General features: G+C 41.8%; 1 protein-coding gene and 1 non-coding gene across 3 annotated transcripts in view; one reads left to right on the plus strand and one right to left on the minus strand.

Moving 5' to 3' along the window:
- ece2a (endothelin converting enzyme 2a) overlaps nucleotides 1–15,767 on the minus strand; it is a 465,220-nt gene that overhangs the window by 103,979 nt on the left and 345,474 nt on the right. The gene's annotated exons all lie outside the window — the stretch shown is intronic.
- trnas-uga (transfer RNA serine (anticodon UGA)) lies at nucleotides 351–430 on the plus strand. Its single transcript has one exon. It is a non-coding gene; the product is annotated as a tRNA-Ser (tRNA).

Genomic DNA, 15,767 nt, shown 5'->3' on the forward strand with positions numbered 1-15,767 from the left:
TAAAGTATTAAAGTTACATGACTTTGTCTTCAATCGCAAGTCAGTTAGAAAACTATTGAAAGATTTGCCCATCGTCTGAATGTGCATGCGAATGATATAAAACTTGAATGTTTCAATTTTCTTCAGCGGGGAGCAGTAACGATCAAAGTACTTTATTACTTCATCGAAGCTCTTGCTTTCAGCTTCGCTGTCGAACGCGAAGGAGGTTGTACCGATGATGAGATATATTGATAGATAATTACATACATTGATGTGCACATGCATATCACCACAGGGGGGTTCACATGATGTGAGCACGGGAGCATCTGTATTTTCGCGAGCTCTGGCTCTGCTCATTTTTAATCCATCTTGGCGATGGCTGGGTGGTTAAGGCGTTGGACTTGAAATCCAAGGGGGTTTTCCCACACAGGTTCGAGCCCTGCTCGCAGCAATTGTGATTCAGAATCTTTACACTGGGATACCGCTGATTGGAGAATTAATGGCAAATGCGGATTATTAAATGGTTTCGCACAATGTTTGCTGGTTCATTAGGAAAAAGTAACATTTATCGCGTTCAGTTGATATTTAATGGCGTCAGGGTGACACAGTAGCTACAACTGCTGCCTCACAACGCCAGGGACCCGGGTTCGATTCCGATCTCGGGTGACTGTCTATGTGGAGTTTGCACATTTTCTCCGTGTCTGCGTGGGTTTCCTCCTGCAGTCCAAAGATGTGCAGGTTAGGTGGATTGGCCCTGCTAAATTGCCTGTAGGGTGGGGTTGCAGGAATAGGACGGGGGATTGGGCCAAGGTAGGGTGGTCATTCAGAGGGTTGGGAGGGTTGGTGCAGACTCGATGGGCCGAATCATCTCCTTCTGCACTGCCGGAATTCTATGATATTCATCTGAGCACACATTTTGTATTTGTCTTTGTATTTGACCCCTCTACCCTGGGGAAAAGCCTCCGACTATCCACTCTGTCTATGCCCCTCATAATTTTGTATACCTCTATCAGGTCTCCCCTCAACCCCCTTTGTTCCAGTGAGAACAAACCGAGTTTATTCAACCGCTCCTCATAGGTAATGCCCTCCATACCAGGCAACATTCTGGTAAATCTCTTCTGCACCCTCTCTAAACCCTCCACATCCTTCTGGTAGTGTGGCGACCAGAATTGAACACTATACTCCAAGTGTGGCCTAACTAAGGTTCTATACAGCTGCAACATGACTTGCCAATTCTTATACTCAATGCCCCGGCCAATGAAGGCAAGCATGCCGTATGCCTTCTTAACTACCTTCTCCACCCGTGTTGCCCCTTTCAGATCTGTGGACCTGTACACCTAGATCTCTCTGACTTTCAATACTCTTGAGGGTTCCACCATTCACTGTATATTCCCTACCTGCATTAGACCTTCCAAAATGCATTACCTCACATTTGTCCGGATTAAACTCCATCTGCCATCTCTCCGCCCAAGTCTCCAGACAATCTAAATCCTGCTGTATCCTCCGACAGTCCTCATCGCTATCCGCAATTCCACCAACCTTTGTGTCGTCTGCAAACTTACTAATCAGACCAGTTACATTTTCCTCCAAATCATTTATATATACTACAAAGAGCAAAGGTCCCAGCACTGATCCCTGTGGAACACCACTGGTCACAGCCCTCCAATTAGAAAAGCATCCCTCCATTGCTACTCTCTGCCTTCTATGGCCTAGCCAGTTCTGTATCCACCTTGCCAGCTCACCCCTGATCCCGTGTGACTTCACCTTTTGTAATAGTCTACCATGAGGGACCTTGTCAAAGGCCTTACTGAAGTCCATATAGACAACATCTACTGCCCTACCTGCATCAATCATCTTGGTGACCTCCTCTCACTAATACGTCCATTTGCTTCCAAATGGGAGTAGATCCTGTCTCGAAGAATTCGCTCCAGTAATTTCCCTACCACTGAAGTAAGGCTCACCGGCCTGTAGTTCCCGGGATTATCCTTGCTACCCTTCTTAAACAGAGGAACAACATTGGCTATTCTCCAGTCCTCCGGGACATCCCCTGAAGACAGCGAGGATCCAAAGATTTCTGTCAAGGCCTCAGCAATTTCCTCTCCAGCCTCCTTCAGTATTCTGGGGTAGATCCCATCGGGCCCTGGGGACTTATCTACCTTAATATTTTTTAAGACACCCAACACCTCGTCTTTTTGGATCACAATGTGACCCAGGCTATCTACACCCCCTTGACCCAGGCTATCTACACCCCCTGATTGATGAATACTAGCTGCCAACAAAGCTGATGTTCTGGCTGAAAATCTCAGCTCTGCGGTACAGGTCTTCAGGGCTCAATTCCAAGAATTGCAGGTACTTTTTTGGAGGCAATAGAGGTGCACAAGGAAGTGCTTACCAAAGGGAGTGCACTGTCCCTGGTGGGGACCCACCTCTGCACTGTCGAGTTCCTGCCCCATGGCTCATCATCCTTCCTGACTGATTCGGGAGAGAGGGATAGGAGGACTGAGAGGAGTATACCATTGAGCCTGGTCCTCAGCATGAGGCGGTGAAGAGTTATCACGTGAGTTTGAGAATGGGCTGCCATGTTTCGGGAATCTCGATTTGGAGGCCACTGTTATCATACAACAGACAATGATGGCCTACGTTCTGGTAACTTTTTAACCTTGCATACAAACATAAATCAACAATTCTACAATGGCTGTCCCAGTCGACCGAATGTTTCAAGTTGTTTATCACTGAACTAATTTCCTCTGGTGCTTGCTTTTTCTTTAGTTCTGTTCACTTCACTTACATCCATGATTCATTTTGTATGCTTTGCTACTTTGATGACCTCACGTTCTCTGGAATTAATTGTCTGTTTTTGAACAGGGCTCTTCTACACTGCCATCCTTCACCAGAATGATTTCTGATCCTCAGTTTATTACTTGAACAATGATCCATGACGCGATCTATTGGCCACGCCGCACCCGACGTGGGACGTGACGAGGCTGGTAAATCTCCCGATATCCCGGTGGCACTACCAGGATAGCAAGGGCACTGCCAGGGCCAAGGTGCCCAGGTGGCATCTTGACCATGCCGGGTATCGGGCCCGAGGGCGCCCTGCCCTTAGGAGGATCTCTTCCTGCACTGGTGAGTGGAGCTCGTTAGTGGAAGAAATAGGACTGAATACGCCCTCGGCATGGCGTTCCTCGCCGAGGCTTGGAAATGAAGCAGAGACCCTTTTAATAGCGGGGTCATTCTCAGCGCTGTCAGTGCCAGGACGCACCTGGCTAAACCCGCCTGACACACTTCCATTAAATCGTGCCCCAGTCTCAATCCACTACTCTCCTCACCATCTTTTAATTGCACTCATTTCTTCCAGAAAAAAATGTTACTATAGGAACCTAAGTTTGAATAAGTTCCAGTTTCTCCATGACATCTTGCAATATTGACAACTCTGTTAGTGCTGCTTCCTGCTCTCTCTTTTATATTGAGAATTCACCAATTATGCTTTCAAATCCTACCCACCTCTCACCATTACATATTGACTCTCCCCTTTCCGGAATTCTTGCTTTCCATTTCTCCCAATAAGGTTCCCATTTATACTTCTTACAATCCTATTTTCTGCCATACTAGCCTGTGAGTTGACATTGTTTCAAGGAGCAGAAACATTATCCAAGCAGTTTTAGGCTGGGTGGGGGTGGGTGCGCAGGTTATGACTCCCTGGCACATCTGCTGTGTGCTGGGAGAAGTTTTCAATGTTCATCAAACCTTCCGGATCTACAGGAATTTATTTATCATATTAGCTAAAAAGGGTCAATGAATGACATTTTAGATGAATATGCAGATTATGGCTCTATGGCTTTTAATAAATTTACAGTGCTCGTATGTCTGAATAATTCAGCAAAAATATGCACAAGGTATGGGATACAGAGTGATGCTAATTTTATTCCATTATATACTACAGCAGTTCAAGAAAATGGATCACCACTTCATCAGGGAAAGTAACATTGAGCAATAAGCAAAACAGAAAATGCTGGAAAAATTCAGCTGATCTGGCAGCATCTGTGGAGAGAGAAACAGAGTTGATAGTTCACGTCAGTATGATTTCTTCAGCTACAGAAAGGGAGAAAGTGATGGATTATATAATGCATAAGCGGGTTTGGAGAGGATGGAGCAAAGTAGAAGATCAGTCATGGGTGGGAGCTAGGAGTTATTGCAACAAAGATGTGTAGGGCACAAGACAGACAAAATGTTAATGACAGTGTGAAGGACAATGGAATGTGTTGATAATGGCATAAAGGTAAGATAGCTTAAGCTGCAGTTGCTCAGCCAACCCCAGCCAGCCCGTGACAATTAAATTTTTATTTTTTATTTTTTTTTATATAGAGTATCCAATTCATTTTTTCCAATTCTGGGGCAATTTAGCATGGCCAATTCACCTACCCTGCACATTTTTGGGTTGTGGGGGCAAATCCCACGCAAACATGGGGAGAACGTGCAAACTCTACACAGGCATAAACACAATCTAAGGGTTGGCATGGTGCCGGGAGTGGTTGCCCCCGAGCGCATCGTCCTACCCTTCTATGGCGCCCACACCTGCGGTAGGTCTGCCAACCCCCTACCGAGCAAAGGGGCGGAAATCCCAGCGCCCCCAGGCTTTTTGCCTATGAGCAATGATGGCTACTCACCTCCTCAGCTCCCCATAAAAGCCCTTCCGCCAGGTTCACGTTTTTCAAAAGGAATAATAATTGGGCACTTGCTGAGGAGGCTGCTGAATGACGGGAGGCCGATGGATATGGGGTGGCTCTTGTTAACTATATGGAAATTGGGGTTAAGTGGTTTCTCGCCACACTACGGCGAGATCCCAGTTTCAGCGACGGAAGTGAGCCTGTTGCATTGCAAACTGTTTGGCGTCTGGCACTTCTCTCGTTTTTGGCCTCTCCCACTATTCACTGGCCTTGTTTCGCTTGAACGAAAGTGTAACAAGGCCGGACAATCTTGCCCATTGTTTGTAAACACACATTTTCAAGCAGAAAAGATGTATCATCCTAAAATCTATAACATAATCTGTTTTACAATTCTTAAACAAGGCATTTCACTTAAGTGATCCATTTCCCAAACATCATAACCTGAAATTAAAGTGAAGGAAGTAACATGGTTAAATGGAAGCAAGTGGACTGCTCGGGGACTTGGTCCGACTGAGATGGAAAGGGAAAATCTACATGTGCAGCAAGCCTGCTCCTTTCTCTTTAATGTAAAGGCCTGTAGCTGGCTTCAATAAACTCATATGTGGAATAGCTGACCATATAAAATATGCATTTTATGATAAATCAATTTCCACATATGAAACGAAAACAGAACAAAATCAATTCTGATTTCCTATATTATGGGTCAGGGTTTAGAGAATCCCAAAGTGTATCATGGAATTCACCTGACCCACAACTTTTAATAGATTGTGGTATGGGGAGCACACGGCTCACTCTACAGGTGTGGTACAGCAGAAATGGAAAGTATTTTTTTAATGTTTATTCTATGAACTCAAGTTAACCTTTCTAAAACAAACAGTCAACATTTTAGCAACCAGTAAATCAAATACACCCCCGAAAGAATACAACACTAAGTAATCTGTATGCTGTTCTTTTCAGCCAGATGACTTAACAAACCTTTAAACAGAAGCACATCAGGGTTTACATTCAATACTGAAAACATTTATAGTTCTGAATACCAAATGATTAAGAGATAGTCCTTCATGGCAGAGAGCTCAACAATACAGCTGCTTTGTCTGACTTCAGCTGCAACACACTGAAAAACGAAACCAAAAAGACAGACACAACCAAGCTTTTCTCAAAGTGAAACTAAAAAGCAGAACCAGAGCTCAGCTCAACCCACACTCTGACATCACTGCAGTAACATGAGCAGCCAAACATTTCTTAAGCGACATTCTCATGACACCTCCCCCCAAGAACCCCCCCCCCCCATCAACTTCAAGATGGTTTCATTTTTCACCTTTTCACCATCCTGTAAGAAATGTACACAGTAAATATACTTTATCGTTGCAAAAAACAACACACACAAACAGGTATAATAATAGTCCATTTTTTTTTCATTCTTCTTCCTCCATCTGAAAAAGACGGTCTCTGCACGATCCGTCCATTTCTCTACGTCTCGGCATTTCTCTTTAAAGTCAGATACTTTAGTTCAATCTGACCACAGAGTCCCTTGTAATTCTCACATGCACATTGGTTATCACAGCTTTCAGGCAGTCAAATGCCTGTTGAAAGTACACTGTCCATTGAAAATTTTTTAGGTGTCTTCAGCAAGTCCATCGGTGGAGCAATCACGCTACAAAACTTTTTCACAAATGTTCGATCAAATCCACTCATCCCAAGAAATTGCATTATTTCCCTTTGTATTGAGGGTATCGGAAACGCCTCCAGTAAAGTGACTTGGGCTTTTTCAAATTCACTTTTGGCTAGGTTTATCACCAAACCCGCCTCCTGAAGTCGATCGAATAACTCCATCAGATGTTTTAAATGGTCTTTCCATGACAGGCTGAAAATTACTAGATCGCCGATGTATACCGCACAATTGGGTAATCCTGAAACGACTGTGTTAGTTAACCGTTGAAATGTGGCTGGGGTGTTTTGCATGCCAAATGGCATAACTTTGAATTGATATATCCCATCTGGAGTCACACAAGCTGAAATCTCCTTCGCCCTTTCGGATAAAGGTACCTGCCAGTAACCTTTTAAGTAAATCCAATTTGGAAATAAAAGTGGACTGTCCCACTTTCACAATGCAATCCTCCAAACGTGGGATAGGATAAGAGTCCATTCTTGTAACTGCATTAACCTTTCTATAGTCCACACACAACCATTGAGTACCGTCTGGTTTAGGTACCATCACTATGGGTGAGCTCCATTGGCTGCAACCCACTTCAATTATGCCATTCTTCAGCATACTCAATCTCTCTGTTAACCTGTGCCAATTTCAAAGGATTAAGTCTATATGGATGTGGTTTGATTGGAACAGCATTTCGCACATCTATATCATGTATAGCCATTTTAGTACTTCCCAATTTATCTCCACAAACTTGCCCATGTGATATCAATAACTCTTTCAGGTCAGTTCGCTTTTCCTCTGGAAGACAAGTCAACAATTTATCCTAATTTTTAAGAACATCCTCATTTTCCAATTTAATTTGAGGAATGTCAAATTCACAGTCATCTGGATTTGGTTTGTCACTTTGAGTTAGAATCATTAAAACATCCTCCTTTTTCTCTCTTTCCCTTTCAAAGTACCTTTTAAGCATATTCACATGACACACTCGGTGAGTCTGCCGTTTTTAATCACTTAATTCACCTCACTTAATTTCCTTTCAATCTGATAAGGCCCACAAAACCTAGCTTTTAAAGGCTCACCTACCACTGGTAACAACACTGAAACTTTATCTCCACTGGCAAAACTACAAATTTTGGATTACTTGTCCGTGACCCGTTTTATCACATTTTGTGCAACTTTCAAATGTTGTCCAGCCAATTCACCTGCTCTATTTAATCGTTCCCTAAAATTTGACACGTAATCCAATAGTGTAATTTCCGATTTCTCACCCACCAATTTCTCCTTAATCAATTTAAGTGGTCCTCTTACCTCATGACCAAAAAATAGTTCAAAAGAACTAAATTTGGTTGACTCATTAGGTGCATCCCTAATTGCAAACAGTACGAATGGAATTCCTTTATCCCAATCCTCTGGATAATCTTGACAATAAGCCCTCAACATTGTCTTTAATGTCTGATGCCACCTTTCTAATGCTCCCTGTGATTCTGGATGGTACGCAGTTGATTTAAATTGTTTTATTCCTAAGCTATCCATAACTTCTTTGAATAACCTTGAGGTATAATTCGATCTTTGATCCGATTGTATTTCTGTGGGTAGTCCATATCTAGTAAAGAATTTAAGTAACTCCTCCACAATCTTTTTAGCTGTAATATTACATACTGGAATGGCCTCTGGAAACCTAGTAGACACATCCATTATAGTCAAAAAATATTGATTCCCACTTTTTGTTATCAGAAGCTGTCCTATGCAATCAATTAGGACCCTTGTAAAAGGTTCCTCAAATGCTGGAATGGGTATTAAGGGCGCTGGTTTTATCACTGCTTGAGGTTTCCCTGTCACTTGACATGTGTGACAAAGTTTAACTACATCTTTATGTAGTCCAGGCCAATAAAAATGTTTCTGGATTTTAGCTTGAGTTTTCCTTATCCCCAAATGACCTCCCACTGGTACCTCATGTGCAACTCGCAACACCTCCTTTCTATACCCTACCGACAATACTACTTGATGAACTTCTGCCCACTTTTCATCCGCCTGCATAAGTAAAGGGTTCCATTTTCTCATCAAGACATCACTTTTACGGTAATAACACTCTGGTATACAGTCAGATTCCTCTTCCGTATATGCTTTCTGATACATCAGTTTTATTTTTATATCTTTCTGTTGTAACTCCACCAATTTTCCTGAACTAAGAATATCCGCCTCATCCTCCACCTGTTCTTGTTCTTTTTCAACTATCTGATCAAAAATCATTTCTGAAAATTGCACTTCAACTTCACTCTTTGATTTCTCCTTTTGTCTTAACCTGTGACTTTGCGACCTTGTTACTACACAATCCGGAAAAATTCCAGGATATTCGTCCTTCAATACTTCAGTTGTCTGATTTTCCACTGGCTTATCGACCAGAGTAGGCATCACTCCCACTTGCGATCCAGCTATATCATTACCCAAGATCAACTGTATTCCTGGACAAGATAGTTTCTCTATTACTCCTACTACCACTTCACCACTCTTCACTGGACTTTCCAACCTTACCTTATATAATGGAACGCTACTCCTCTCACCCTGAATTCCACATATTACCACCTTTTCTGGCAACATTCTTCCCAAACTACGTAACTCCTCATCTCTTACCATTAAAGATTGACTAACTCCCATATCTGATACACATGAGTAAACGTTACCCACACAAGTAAATTCTTTAAAGACATCTGGCACCTTTTATCAATCACCTCTTGGAACAGTTAGTACAATCTTTTGCACCTCCTTCGCTTCCCTTGGGCTTTCCTTTACCACTTTAACAAACCCTTATCCTGTTTTACCATGTCAGCCTTCCCAGTGCTTTTCTTCAACCACCAACACTGTGACTTTACATGGCCTATTTATTACAGTGAAAACATCTGAAACTTTTCATTACTTTTCCACCCTTCTGGATTAAAAAAAAAAAAAAAAATCTGAGGTACACTCTCCTTATTATCTCTCATCAGATCACCTTTACCTTTACCACTTGAATATTTCTCTCATCCCCAGTTTCTATTCCTCACAGGCTGAAACTGATGTTGGAAACCAAGCTTTGATTTATGAACTAATTCATAATCATCTGCCATTTTTGCTGCTAATCCCGCAGTTTTAACCCTCTGCTCTTCCACATGAGTTCTCACTACATCAGGAATTGAATTTTTAAACTCCTCCAAGTATAATTTCTCTGAGAGCTTCATACATTTGGTCTACTTTCAAAGCCCTTATCCACCTATCAAAATTACTCTGTTTGAGCCTTTCAAACTCCATGTATGTTTGACCAAATTCTTTCCTTAAATTTCTGAACCTTTGTCTGTAGGCTTCAGGCACTAGTTCATATACACCCAAGATGGATTTTTTCACCTCCTCATACGTCCCAGATACCTCCTCCGGTAGTGATGCAAACACTTCACTAGCCCTACCTACCAGCTTTGTTTGAATCAGTAATACCCACATGTCCTGTGGCCATTTCATTTATTTAGCCACCTTCTCAAATGAAATGAAAAAGGCTTCTACCTCCTTCTTGTCAAACCTTGGCAATGCTTGGACATCTTTAAATAGATCCCCACCACGCCTTCGACTATGACACTCTTTCTCATTATCCTCATCACTATCATCCAACAGTACGTTTCACTTTACGTCTGCCAATTTTAACTGACTGTCATGTTTCATGGCCATTTTCTAAAGTTCAAACTCTCTCTCTTTATCTTTTTCCCTGATCCGTATCTCCCTTTCTTTTCCTTTTTGTTCTGCTAGGGCTATTCTTTCTTTCCTCCTTTCTTCTCTCTCTTTCTTTTTCTTTGTCCTCTCTATCTCTCTCTCTTTCTTTTTCTTTTTCCTCTCTTTGTATTCAAGCTGCTTTAATTTTTTCTCATGTTCCATTTGTTTAATTTGCAACTGAATTTTTTCCATTTCCAATGAGTCAAACTGTATCTCGGGCAACTTTAAATGCTTAGCCACCGCTATGATTACCTCATCTTTTCACATTTTGTCAGGTAATGTTAACTGCAATGTTTTTGCCAAATCTAACAGTCTGCTTTTAGTCTCTGTCCGTAAGGTAGTGTGTGTGACCGTCTCCACCCCCAAAAGCTTCTGAGCCTCTGAAAGAGCCATTGTCCACAACACACTCCCCACTTAAACTAAAATACCACACCTGAAAAGCAACCACAATATGCTCACCCCTCACTGACTTTAAGTTCACTAAGCCAATCCAATAGATATACTTTTATCTCCTTTGAGCCCCCAATTGTTATGGGTCAGGGTTTAGAGAATCCCAAAGTGTATCATGGAGTTCACCTGACCCACAACTTTTAATAGATTGTGGTATGGGGAGCACACGGCTCACTCTACAGGTATGGGAGAGCAGAAATGGAAAGTATTTTTTTAAAGCAAAACAATGTTTATTCTATGAACTCAAGTTAACCTTTCTGAAACAAACAGTGAACATCTTAGCAACCAGTAAATCAAATACACCCCCCAAAGAATACAACACTAAATAATCTGTATGCTGTCCTTTTCACCCAGAAGACTTAACAAACCTTTAAACAGAAGCACATCAGGGTTTACATTCAATACTGAAAACATTTATAGTTCTGAATTCACCAAATGATTAAGAGATAGTTCTTCATGGCAGAGAGCTTAACAATACAGCTGCTTTGGCTGACTTCAACTGCAACTCACTGAAAAACGAAACCAAAAAGACAGACACAGCCAAGCTTTTCTCAAAGTGAAACTAAAAAGCAGAACCAGAGCTCGGCTCCACCCACACTGACATCACTGCAGTAAAATGAGCAGCCAAAATTTCTTAAAGCGACATTCTCATGACACCTAAAAAATAGTTTCATAAAAGTACTGAATTGCTAATATTGTTCTTTTATTTCAAAACTACACCCAATACTGTTACAACTTGGTTCCCAACTACTTGGATCAGTTTGAATTACTTTGCGAAACATCTAATGCCAATTATGGACTTGAAAGCTTGTGCATTTTAAAAAAGGTATATAACTTTTGCATCGTTTCTGCCATCTTCTCCAGTGGTGTGAGTTTACAGGTGTGAGCTTTCTGTACGTTATTTACACCATTCTGCCTCAATGAACTTATTATGCAAGGGCCAGCAGGCTATTGTAGAGAGCATCACAACAAAATCACATCTGTCCTCATCCAATATCAACACTCTTATATTTACCAGGGAAGTCAATGGATAGCAATCAGGTGGAAATGCACTACTGAATAATGGTTTTGATGCACTGTAGTCAATTAAAGAGCTCCCATTTCTGTCTTAGCTGAGATCAACTAAGTCACCAGAGCAGGAATTGAATCTGGAACTAAAGTATTGGACTATGAAACCTTCAGTAAACTATTGCACAATGCACTCGACAACTAAACCATTAGAGCCCATCATAAAAACAAGGACCATAGATTACTACATAGATTCACATCCAAACAGGAAATATAAAACCTTTATTTAAAAGCAATACCAAAACAAAATACTGCATACACTAGAAATCTAGAATAAAAAAGAAAATACCAGGTCAGGCAGCATGTGTGGAGAGAGAAATAGGAGTTATTTTTTCAGGTTGACAACATTCTTCAGAACAATTTACAAAAACAGAATACTATTGTTCGACGCATCTTTTGTTTTCTTTATTTGCCCATTACTACTACATTTTGCCTTGCATTATCGTCCTTTTTGACATTTCAGATGGATTTTTCTTACCCTTCCCATCGGAGGGATCTTCTGGCCCATCGAAGGCAAACCCCCACGGCTGGTTCCCCGGTGGGGGTTCAGGCGAGCCACTCGGAGCACCATAACTATCAGCGGGACCAGAAGATCCCACTGGTAGTCAATGCAACCCACCTAAGTGGACGGAAAATCCCACCCTTCATCTCTGATGTCTTCTACTTTATCACAGACCTTCAGTTTGTTTCCCCGCATCCCCTTTTCCTGCCTCTCTACTTGCTTTAAAATTTGCTGATCATGGTCTACATAACGTCATTGATTACACTTCAAGGTAATTAATTGTTTATGAACACTTTAGAGTATACCGATGATGTATAAATACAGGCTTGCTCTTTCCAGTGCAAAACCTGCATCTTAATTTAACCCTAAATGTGTGATATAATTGTTTAAGAAACAGTTTTATGATGTGACAGTTCCGCAACACTAAATTACCTGAAAGCATGGGGAGGCAAAGTCAACTCTCTGATTGGCTAATAAAGTTTCAGAAACAGATATGCTCACAGGTAACAATGCATTCAATTGGTGCTTCTCTTATTTAAATATTCCACCTAATGCTGCTCCAAATAAAAGGCACCCCACTTTGTACATTAATTGGAATACATTTTATTTTGTTAAATAGCACCTGTCTGAAAAAATGGTAACAGTAAAATGATTTTGTGGTTGTTTAGCACGGCTTTACAAGGTGACTAATGCACTCACAAATATCTACTCAATACTGGCCAACTGAGGCACTCTCCATTGTAGTATTCATCTGTATTTAAATTATTTTTCAATACCTTTGAATTTCTAAAATATTACCGTTGCTATCAGATTGAATAACTGAAAATATGCAAATTCCATTTTTTGTTAGATCTTGTCCTTTTAATATCTCTATGAAACATGATGCTTGCAGCCCTGAAGACTGATACAAAGCTGAAGCCCAGTACAGAACTAATTACACCAATCTGACTAGTGTTTATCACCTCATATGCAGCTTTTTAGATGAGATTGTAAATAAATAGATTGGTTTCACTTCACCTCTCTTCAATTCTGTAACCTTACTAAAAAATTGGAATGGGTTTGGCTCATTAGGAAAAATGATGCTCTTGCCATGGATAGTACAAGAGCTACAATATGTCAATTGGAGAGCTATATTAACCACGATGAGTTTTTCCTTTTTACCTTCTCTTTGGAATAATATTTAATGGCCTAACATTGCTTGTCTGAGATGGACAACAATTGCTATAAAAGAAATGAAGTCACACTGACCAAAATTAGGCTCATATGTTTGTTAAGAGGAAAAAGGCCCTGCAACTGTGGATAGGGGAATGGAAGTGGATTAAATATTAATAGCTTGGACCAGTTCCAAGTTATACTGAAGTCCTGCTGTGCATCCCATTTTGGCCTATTTTTGCTAATCCCGGTCTCTGATTCTATAGAACATTTTTTTGTGTTATCTCTATACTACCATGTCCTTTATGTATCCAAAACAAACCAACATTGTAAAACCATATAACCAGTTCTGCCATTATACTGGCATCACATTAACTGCTTCTGCTTTTCAAACCATAATCAATTCAACAATTTTATATATAACTAATATTATTTAAAAAAATAAATTTAGAGTGCCCAATTCATTTTTTTCAATTTAGGGGCAATTTAGCGTGGCCAACCCACCTACGCTGCACACCTTTGGGTTGTGGGGGTGAAACCAATGCAAACACGGAGAGAATGTGCAAACTCCACACGGACAGTGACCCAGAGCCGGGATCGAACCTGGGACCTTGGCGCCGTGAGGCAGCAGTGCTAACCACTGCACCACCGTGCTACCCTGTACGACTAATATTATTATTCGAGCTGATCATCTATAGTTTTGCTTATGGTGAGTTGGAGGTTATGCAAGGGAGAAATGGATGCTTGGGCGTAGAGTGGTGCGCACATGGTCAATGAAAGAATTGAAAAAGAAGTTCATGGAAAATTTGCTCCACGACGGTGAAGTGTTTTTTGATAGAGAGAATCTCTATCATTTTCATTCATTGGACATTTAGAATGTATGAAGAACAGATCTGGATGCTAGACTTTTAGGTGTTACCTAGATGCAAATTTTTTTTAAAAACGGAATACATAAATAGATGGCCAGAATTCTCCAGCTATTGGGATTTTCTATTCCAAGTGCAGCGCAGCGCCCCCCCCCCCCCCCCCCCCCCCCCCCCACCACCCTGCCGGTGGGTTTCCCAGAGCCATGGGGTGACTTCAATGGGAAACCCCATTGACAAGTGGCGGGAGTAGAGAATTCCGCTGCTAGAAAACGGTGCGCCTCCAAGAATCACACGGCTGGGGAACCAGAGAATCTAGCCCATATTCTACACCCACTACAGAACCTGCTTGGATCTCAGGGAGAGACTTTTTAGTTTTCTGAACTTTGTCGACATCAATGTTTGGATTAGTGAATTTCTCACTCGTTGGGCACGAGCAGTGGGAGCAAACACTTCCTGAGCGAGACACAGCCAAAGTCCGTGTGGGTATTGGGAATTTGGAGCACAGTGGGAATTTGGTGCAGAGGGGAAAGGGATGCTTTTTTTACCTTTGCTTTCAAACATTTTAAATCTTGAGCGTGGTCTTGCTCTGCTGCATCAGTAGAGGCTACAGGGGAGTGAGCTGATTGATACGTAGTGGGCAAAGTCGAGTAAGTATTTATTATTTTTATCACTTGTGGTATTGTATGGAAGGTCTTTTGTGGTTTATAATTTAAAAGAGCCATATTCTGTAGTAGCAAGAACTAGGGAAGAAGGGCCCTAACAAATTGGATATAATCTAGCATCTTTCAAAGGTTCAATTTAAAGTGGTAAGCCATGGTAGGAGAGCTCCAAGCCATGGTGAGCTGCTCGTGGGAAGCCGGGAATATTTCCAGTGACCAGGGCCCAGCATGTGTGCAGGAAGTGTCACAAGCTGCAGCTCCTGGAAGCCTGGGTTTTGGAGGGGGAGCGGCTGGGAAAACTGGGGAACATCTGCAAAGCGGAAAGTATCGTGAGAGAGGTGGTCACACAACAAGTTAAGAGTCCATAGGCAGGAATGTGACCACCAGGCAGAGCAAGAAGACTACACAGGCAGTACAGGAATCACCTGTGGCTATTCCCTTGCATAACACATTGGATACTGTTGAGGGGAAGGGCTCTCAGGGGAAAGCAGCAACAACCAAATCTGTTGAACCATGGTTGGTTCTGCTGCACAGGGTGGGAATGCAATAGTTATAGGAGATTAAATTGTGAGGAGAATAGATAGGTATGTCTGTGGCCGCAAACAAGACACCAGGATGGTATGTTGTCTCCCTGGTGCTAGGGTCAATGATGTCTCAGAGCAGCTACAGGACATTCTGGAGGGGGAGGGTGAACAGCCAGTGGTTGTGGTACACATCAATACCAGTAGCATAAGTAAAGAAAGGGATGAGGTCCTAAATGACGAATATTTGGAGTTAGGAAGTAAATTGAAAAGTTGGACCTCAAAGTGATCACAAGTTTACTATCAGTGCCACATGCCAGTCAGAGTAGAAATAGCAGGATATATTGGATGAATACGTGGCTGGAAAGATGTTGCAAGGAGGAGGGTTTCAGATTCCTGGGACATTGGGACGGGTTTCTGTGGGAGTTGGGACCAGTGCAAATTGGACGTGTTACACCTGAATGGGGGCCTGATGTCTTAAGGCGTGTGTTTGCTAGTATGAGTGGGGAAGGTT

The sequence above is a fragment of the Scyliorhinus torazame genome, chromosome 14 (assembly GCF_047496885.1).
Source record: "Scyliorhinus torazame isolate Kashiwa2021f chromosome 14, sScyTor2.1, whole genome shotgun sequence".
Taxonomy (NCBI): Eukaryota; Metazoa; Chordata; class Chondrichthyes; order Carcharhiniformes; family Scyliorhinidae; genus Scyliorhinus; species Scyliorhinus torazame.